This window comes from Pristiophorus japonicus, chromosome 6, assembly GCF_044704955.1.
Source record: "Pristiophorus japonicus isolate sPriJap1 chromosome 6, sPriJap1.hap1, whole genome shotgun sequence".
In the NCBI taxonomy this organism is placed as follows: domain Eukaryota; kingdom Metazoa; phylum Chordata; class Chondrichthyes; family Pristiophoridae; genus Pristiophorus; species Pristiophorus japonicus.
In genome coordinates, this window is record NC_091982.1 from 198,929,765 (window position 1) to 198,937,399 (window position 7,635).

The 7,635-nt window shown below is 45.7% G+C and overlaps 1 protein-coding gene across 10 annotated transcripts in view; it reads left to right on the plus strand.

Annotated features, from left to right (window-relative positions):
- Window positions 1–7,635, plus strand: part of lekr1 (Leucine-, glutamate- and lysine-rich protein 1) — a 424,197-nt gene that overhangs the window by 60,930 nt on the left and 355,632 nt on the right. The window lies entirely within an intron of this gene.

Sequence of the window (7,635 nt, forward strand, 5' to 3'; positions counted from 1 at the left end):
AATGATCGCAACTCTGACGTGTTGCCAGGCCTGGATGCCCGGCGAATCGCCTCAGTTTTTGATTCAGTGGGCCAGATCCCGTCTGTGGCAACCCTCCTGCCTAGGAACTCGACCTCTGGGACCAAAAACACGCACTTGGCCTTTTTCAGCCGCAGGCCTACCCGTTCCAATCGGCGTAGCACTTCCTCCAGGTTGCGGAGGTGTTCCTCGGTGTCTCGACCCGTTATAAGGATGTCGTCTTGGAACATGATCATTCCAGGGATGGACTTGAGCAAACTTTCCATGTTTCGCTGAAAGATAGCCGCTGCCGAACAAATGCCATATGGGCACCTATTGTAAATAAATAATCCCTTGTGTGTCGTGATGGTGGTCAGAAACTTGGATTCTTCAGCCAGTTCCTGAGTCATGTAGGCTGAAGTGAGGTCCAGCTTCGTGAACAGCTTACCACCTGTCAGCGTAGCAAAAAGGTCCTCCGCTCTCGGGAGCCGGTATTGGTCTTGCAGTGACACTCGGTTGATGGTGGCTTTGTAGTCGCCACAAATCCTAACCGAGCCATCTGCTTTGAGGACGGGAATAATGGGACTTGCCCAATCGCTGAATTCAACGGGCGAAATTATGCCCTCTCTGAGCAGCCTATCCAGTTCACTTACAATTTTTTCACGCATCACGTACGGCACTGCTCTGGCTTTGTGGTGCACTGATCTGGCGTCCGGAGTGATGTGTATCACTACTTTGGTGCCCTTGAACGTTCCGACACCGGGTTGAAAGAGTGACTCGAATTTTTGCAATACCTGCGAGCATGAACTTCGCTTCACGGATGAAATGGCGTGCACATCCCCCCATTTCCAATTCATCTCAGCTAGCCAACTCCTCCCCACGAGCGCGGGGCCATTTCCCGGAACAATCCAGAGTGGCAGCCGGTTCTGTGATCCATTATGCGTTACCACCAAGTTTGCAGTGCCCAGCACTGGGATGATCTCTTTGGTGTACGTGCGTAGCTGTGTCTCAATGTGTTCCAATTTGGGCCTGCTAGCTCTGTGTGGCCGTAGTCTCTCAAATTGTTGGGCGCTCATGAAGGACTGGCTAGCTCCGGTATCCAGCTCCATGTGCACCGGGATGCCATTCATTAAGACTTTCATCATCATGGGATTTTTGGTGTATGTGCTGTGGACGTCGGCCACATGAACTCTCTGAACTTCAGCATCCATGGTTGTTCCCCAGGCCTCATCCTGCATTTCAGACCCCTCGTCTGGTTCCTCTGTCTCACAGACTAGCCTCGCGACTGCCTTTTTGCACATCCTGGCTAGGTGACCCTTGACATTACAAATCCTACAGGTGTAAAGTAGGAACCTGCAGATTTTTGCAGTGTGTCTGCCCCCACATCTCCAACATGAGCTGAGATTGCAGTTAACAAAAGGGCCATTCCTCTCTGATGGCTCGTTTGGCTGTTTCTAAGCACTCTGATGGAGGGTGTTAATTGTCCCATCACAGGATGTATTGTTCCTCGTGATGGCATTAATTGCCAATCCCCTTTCCATTGTCCCTGTTGCAGGCCCACCCTGGAACTAGTAGTTGTTGCCTGGACGGTGTCGAATTGTCCTTGCCTGCCTGCCTGGACGGTGTTGAATTGCCCTTGCCTGCCTGTGGGGTTCTGTGTCCTTTTTACAACATTAACTTCCTGGTTCATCGCAACATTGAAACCAGGGCTATGTGCGTAAATTAGCTTGGTCTCCTCTTCCCCTGCCATGAAGGTCTGAGCTATCAATGCTGCCCCTTCTAAAGTCAAATCCTTAGTCTTTATGAGCTTCCTGAAAATGCCGGCATGATTAATGCCCTCGATGAAAAAGTCCCTTAACATCTCCCCCCTGCAGGCATCGGAGAATTTACAGAGACTGGCCAAATGCCGCAGTTCTGCCATGAAGTCCAAGATGTTTTGACCCTCCCGACGCTGGTGAGAGTAGAACTGGTGCCGGGCCATGTGTACGCTACTTGCCGGCTTGAGATGCTCACTGATCAGCTGGCTGAGCTCTTCGAAGGACTTGTCCGCTGGCTTTTGGGGTGCGAGCAGGTCTTTCATCAGCGCATACGTCTGTGGACCACAGCTGGTCAGTAGATGCGCCCTCTGCTTGTCAGCTGCTGCCTCTTCCAGCCAGTCCTTTGTGACAAAGCTCTGCTGGAGTCTTTCCACACAGTTGTCCCAGTCCTCACTCACACAGTAGCATTCCTCTGTGCCACGGGTGGCCATCCTCGTGGTTCGATGATTCCGATTCTCGTCGCCAGATGTAGTGTCTCTGCACCTTGTTACAAACTCACACGAGGCATGGATATATCAGACACGGTCACTCTGTGATCTTCACTTTATTTCCAGGACTGAAGAGTGCTGATCCTGGGTGGGACTTCCCCTTTTATACCTGGAAGCCCAGGTGAGGAGCTCACTCCCTGTGGTCAGGGTGTGCATTACGAGGGTACAGGTACAGTATGCATGAGTTACAGTTACATACTTATAGTCATTGCAAGATGGTGAAATACATGACACCAGGGACACCACCTTCTCTGACCCCAGGAAGAACACAGCCTTCCTGTACATCTTTGAGGCAGCAACAATGGCAGAGGGGCCGACAACCCCAGTCTTTGCTTTAACGGAAGCCTCAATTGTCATATTGGTGTGAGTGTAGCTCTCGACTTCATGCTTTTTTGTTATGCATTTGAAAGTTGACAGGGCAGTGGGAGCAGCTGTGGCAGTGGGTGCAACGGCTGCGTATGTTCTTGCTGACCTTACCACCGGCAAGGACGGAGTCGCCATAGCAAGGTGCTGTTTCTTTTAGGTCTACACTCACCCCAAGTCTCAGGCTTAATGTTGGTATTTAGGGCCTTGGTTTATGAGCAAAGGGTGCTCTTAGTTGAAAACACACCTCGTCCCTTTTTTATGATAATGGGAAAGGAGCGGCCTTCCCTCTGCTCAATAATTAATTAAATATGTTAATAGAGAGAGAGAGAGACAGAGACACACAAGCACACAGAGGGAGGGGAAGGAGGGAAGCTGCAGAGCGGGGTCGCCACTCACGACGGTTGGTGAATTTATTGCAGGGTTGCACTCTCCGATGGTAACACAAAAGTCTATTTTGATGTTCTTCTGGCAGGGGGAGCAGATCTCTTCATCCGGGACAGCTGGAAACGCCCAGGCACAGTCCTCCACCAGGTCTTAACGATCAGATAATAAACAGAGGCTTCACCCAGGCAGCTCCAGCTGTCCTGGGCCAAGCAATGGGGGACGGGTGTTTTAGTAGTGTGTGTGACCTAGTTATTAGCAAGAGCCTCACACCCCATGTGTTCTGGCCGCCGCCGCCTTTCCTCCCTCCCTCCCCCCCCACCACCTACAAATCAAAAATATTTTGTGGAGAGTGCACCAAAAACACCCACCTGTAGATGTTGGATTGGCTCTTCCTCCTTCCAAACAGATGATGTTGTTTTCTCTAATGGCAGCTTTTTCTCCCCTCTCTCCCTCTCCCAAAATGGAGGGCATTCAAAGTCAACAATTAAGGAAGGCAGTGATTAAATGCTCCCTTTTGTTGTCTCTCATCCTTTTCTTCACCTCTGTCCTCTCTCCAGGCATCTCTGTAGCAGTAATAGAAGGCAGCTCCTTCTCCATCTCTCTCCTTCGCCAGCAATGCTGAGAATGACTCTGTTTGCAAATCTCCCAGCTCTGTCTCCAAGCTCAGTGCTCAAGCTGTAACAAACTTCCTCTCTTTATATTCTGGCCCTCTCAATGTAAAGGCTAATATTCCATTTGCCTTTTTGATTATTTTTTGTACTTGACCAGTATATTTTTGTGATCTGTGTACACAGAACCCTAAATCTTATTGCACCTCCACTATTCCTAGCTTTTCGCCATTTAAAAAATACTTGGATGTATCTTTTTCTGCTCCAAAATGGATGACCTCAGAATTATTGAAATCCATCTGCAAAAGCCCACTCTCTTAATCTATCAAGGTCTCTTTGTAATTTTATACTCCCATCCATACCGCTTACGATGCCACCTATCTTTGTGTCATCGGCAAACTTGGATATATGGCTCTCTATTTTTTTATCTAAGTCTTTAATAAATATCGTGTATAATTGAGACATCAGCACAGATTTGTTGTGGAAATTATAGCGCTGTTAGTCTATCATCTGTTGTGGGGAAGTTATTGGAATCTATAATTAAGGACAAAGTAACTGAGCACTTAGAGAAATTTGAACTGATTAGAGAGCCAACATAGATTTGGAAAAGGTAAGTCTTATCCAACAAACCCAATGAATTTTTTGAGGAAATAACTAAATTAGTAGACAGGGGTATGTCTATGTATATATTTTATTTGGATTTCCAGAAGGCATTCAATAAGGTTCCGCATAAGAGACTGTTAATTAAAGTTAAAGCCCATGGAATTGAAGGCAAATTATTGACCTGGTTAGGAGATTGGTTTAATGGTAGAAGAGAGTAGGGTTAATGGGTATATACTCAAATTACAAGTAATTAACTTGTGGTATCCCACAACAAGTCTGCGCTGGTGTCTCAATTATTCACTATATTTATTAATGACTTAGATAACACAATAGAGAGTTATATATCCAAGTTTTTTTCTGTTTTTTTAATGGCCATTTTAGTGGTGATTTCTATGAGTAGTTTTGAGACCTGCAATTGGTCCATGGGAATAATATGACTGAAACATTTCATATGTGATTGATTTCTTTGAGCGTCAAATAAATAGGATCATAAATAGAACAGAATTTTAGCAAGGGGGAAATTTCTTCTGACTTACTTTAAAACTAATAGAGATGTATATATGTAACACAGACAAATAAACAATGAATCATAAGAAATATATAAATATATATATATATATATATATTGCAATACATACAACGTAGCAAAGGTATATTAGATTTAGTTCGCATTTAATTGAAAACTCATAAGTATCTGCAGTATCTGTTAATTGTGACAGATATTTTCAATGTCACTGTGCAACACACAATAGCTGTTCTTTTATAGTGAAATGTATTACCCTGAGATTGACACCATTTTTTTTCCAGCTGCCATTCCTTCCTCAGTAACTGAAATGTTTAACACTCAAAATAAGGATTTAAACTAAATTTTTTAAAAACTCAAAAAAAAAAGTCTAATTTCACACTAACATGACTAAATTTATCCATTAAATTGTCCTTTTGTGGCTTTTAATGCCTTTGTTAAAGTTTTTACTTGATGGCCACAGCGTCTCCAAAAAGCGCAGCCATGAAGGTGATATTTTTGTCGAGAGGTGTGACTGAGCTAAATTTGGATTGTGTATTCTGAGCACACGCAGTGTGCCTAATTTCTCAGGATGTATCTGTAGTGTTCAGTCAGCTATACAAATGGGATATTTTTCTTTATCTCCTAGCACTTTTTGTGTAGCAGATTTTCTTCAAATAATTTTGAAAAGCAACAACAACTTGTATTTATATAGCGCCTTTAACATAGTGAAACGTTCCAAGGCACTTCACAGGAGTATTACGAGATAAAACAATTTGGCACCAAGCCACATAAGTAGAAATTAACGCAGGTGACCAAAAGCTTGGTCAAAGAGGTATGTTTTAAGGAGAGTCTTGAAGGAGGAAAGAGAAGTGGAGAGGTTTAGGCAGGGAGTTCCAGAGCTTGGGCCCTAGGCAACAGGAGGCATGGCCACTAATGGTTGAGTGATTACAATCAGGGATGCTCAAGAGGGCAGAATTAGAAGAGCGTGGACATCTTAGGAGGTTGTGGGGCTGAAGGAAATTACAGAGATAGGGAGGGGCGAGGCCATGGAGGGATTTGAAAATAAGGATGAGAATTTTGAAATCGAGACGTTGCTTAACCGGAAGCCAATGTAGGTCAGTGAGCACAGGGGTGATGGATGAGCTTTAATAAGGCAAAATTTGTATTGCTTGTTTTTTTTGTATTGTGTGTGTGAGACAAAACAATGACAGTGCTCTGATTACATACCTGTTGTAGCTTTTGTTTTGCGTACTATAAACGTGTATTCAGCTAAGGGAGGGAGAGACTGGGGTCAGAGAGAAAGAAAGTGAGAGTGGTTTTCTTCATTTTAATGTTAGTTCAATTTTCAAATAATAAAAACACCAGTTGAATTTTGAAGCCAACACCTGTGTTTTGTTGACCGAAAAAGTCAATGTCTCACAGGTGTATGCAAGTAACAATGGGGCAGATCTTGGTTTGGGCCCGCAACAATCATCCACCCGAATCAAGAGGCCCAATAATTGATCTTTGGGCCTTATCAGCAATGTTCCCTGTAATTTGTTTGGGTGCCATGAGGCCCATTCAAAATACCGCGCATGAGCGGCACTGCCACAGGCAGTTCACCTGAGTGATTAGATCAGTGTCAGACCACTTGCCTCAGAATAAGTCTCGGGAGGGTGGATTGGAGTGGGCTACAGGGGGAGGACTGATCGTGACTCCTGTGAAGTTGTTGGATCATTAATACTCTTCCTGACTCCACAGAATTGCTTTTGTGAAAGAAAATGGACTTACTTTTTGTTGACAACTGCCAGAGCCGCTGAACATTCCTGAGCAGCTACTTATCGGTGCTTAATTTCAGCAAAGTGCCATTCAACAGCCATTAGGTCGCTTATTTATATTTTGAAGGGGGAAAACACCTGTTTTTGGCATCCACCCAAAATACCTACAACTCACAACTTGCACACACTGCCAGTTTTTCAACCATGGCAGGCACATCACCCAAATATATTGCACCAAACTCACTGACCTACTTCCTTTTCTCTCGCAGGCAGATGGCTCATAACCGCCAGGAGCAACAACAGATGGGTGGAGGGGAAACCCGACAGCAGAACCTCACAGAGCTGGGGGGAGCAGTGCTGAAGATCATTGGAGGGGCCGTCACTGAGACAGTGGTGAGCGACCGAAGTTGAAAGCATTGCTGATGATGACTGTATGCTCATACATAATCCTGCTTCTCACATCCCACTTCCCCCTCATCCCACAATCTCATCTCTCTTACAAGCTGCTGATGTCTTGCTACCTACGTCCCCTCACCACAACCCAACTCTTGTGCTTTTCTCCTTTCAGTTGCCTAAGAAGTTACACCAGCACAGCCAGCCCCCATGGAGGAGGAGAGTGAAGGAGAAGAGGCACCATCACTGCATCTGATACTCGCAGGCATCAGCTCAGAAAATGGCACTGCATGGACATTAGAGGGTAGTATAAAGGTGGAATCTGCATGTGGCGAGTCCCTGGGCATGAGTGGGCTGCAGCCAGGCAAGGGGGAAAGGTTAGCTTGGGTGACAGCTCCCCGGACTGTGAGGCCACACATATGTTCTGCTGCAGCGGACTCAGATGAGGACTTTGCACATGAGTTCTTCTTGGATGATGAACCTTGATGGGACGACCTTCAGAAGAAGGGGGATGGGTATGTACGCAGAACTGCTTCGTGCAATGGCTAGCCTGCCAGAGAGTCTCTTGTCAGTGTCAAGGAGCATGGAGGAGCTCGGCTCCAACATTGCACGGGGCTTTGCACGGTGCTTGGACCTCGTGATTTCCAGGATTGTAATCATGGGCAACTCTATGAGAGACCTTGTGGACCCAACCGTGATGGTGCACGTGATGGCTGA